The 1,393-nt window shown below is 41.2% G+C and overlaps 2 pseudogenes; one reads left to right on the top strand and one right to left on the bottom strand.

The window, feature by feature from the left end:
* The window catches only part of LOC105505135, a 117,670-nt pseudogene that overhangs the window by 15,184 nt on the left and 101,093 nt on the right, over positions 1-1,393 (bottom strand).
* LOC105505205 overlaps positions 1,366-1,393 on the top strand; it is a 14,349-nt pseudogene continuing 14,321 nt past the window's right edge.

Consider the following 1,393-nt stretch of genomic DNA (forward strand, 5'->3'; position numbering starts at 1 on the left):
AGGCAGGAGAATGGCATAAACCCGGAAGGCGGAGCTTGCAGTGAGCTGAGATCCGGCCACTGCACTCCAGTCCGGGTGACAGAGCGAGACTCCGCCTCAAAAAAAAAAAAAATTTACTTCAGGTGTGTCAATGATTAACTTAATATACATCAAGCTTTTAAAAAGGATGATGCCAAGGATATATTTACTGCCATAGAAATATGTCCAAAACATAGTGACAAAAGATTATATATTATGATTCTACTTTTTAATATGTTCAGATGCATAAAGAAGTATAAAAAACAACAAGCCAGAACATTTTGAATAGCAACATTAAAGACTTTTCTTCATATTTTGTCTTCCAAATTATTACAAAAAGAATGTGATTTTCTTTATAATTAGGGAGAAGTATTATTTTCATTTATTTACATTGAAATTTCTTTCCTTATTTTTTCTCATGTGTGTATCACATGTACTCTAGAGAGCTTGAATCCCTACCTCTTGAAGTAAATCACACCATTTCGGTCTCCATCAACTTGCCTTTTCTGGACATTTCAAATCAATGGAATTATACAATATGTTTTCTCCTGTATGGTTTTTTTTACTTAGCTAATGTTTTTGAGGTTGGTCCATGACATATGACAGGTTTTGGTAGTTTGTTCCTTTCATTACTGAGTAGAAGTCCACCAATGGATATAGCACATTTTGTCAGCAGACAACCTTTTAAACTTCGATTTCAACTTCCTGTGGTCTAAATGAAACCCCCGGAACACAGGACTTCTAGGGAAAGCTGCTGTGCATGTCAAAATAACTACTTAGCAGAACCAGCTTTGTCATCAGGAGCCTGAACTGCTGCAGACATTTTCACCATTTTGCAACTTCCTTTTTACAAGCAACTTGTGTGCTACTACACACCAGGACTTTTGAAGCATCTGATACATCCATTGAATAAGTATGAGCATGTGTCTGAATGGACAAGTGAAACCATCTATGCTACACTGCGTATTGTTTCCTCCCCTAGACTGGACCAGGGAATCTCTCAGCTTTCTAGAGTACCCTTTCCCCACTGACAAAGCCAAACAGTATTAAAGACCCTGCTGCCTTCATTAGGCAGATTTGGAGGGGAGGCCCAGCAGCAAGGGTGGAGAGGAAAAAGAGAGGGGAGCTTGTGGAACAGGAAGACCCCCGGGGTCCGCGCATGGCTCCCCGCTGTTGAGGATGTTGTGGATGGGGGAGTGCTGGTGGTGTCCTGAGGCAGCCTAGCACCTCCACTGGGCCCAGAAGGTCTTGACTTTGGAAGCTTACCCGTGTTCTAGAAGGACATGGATGCAGCTGGAAACCATCATTCTTAGCAAACTATCACAAGAAGAGAAAACCAAACACCGTATGTTCTCACTCATAGGTGGGAACTGAA

The sequence above is a fragment of the Colobus angolensis genome, unplaced genomic scaffold (assembly GCF_000951035.1).
Source record: "Colobus angolensis palliatus isolate OR3802 unplaced genomic scaffold, Cang.pa_1.0 Scaffold99, whole genome shotgun sequence".
Lineage (NCBI taxonomy): Eukaryota > Metazoa > Chordata > Mammalia > Primates > Cercopithecidae > Colobus > Colobus angolensis.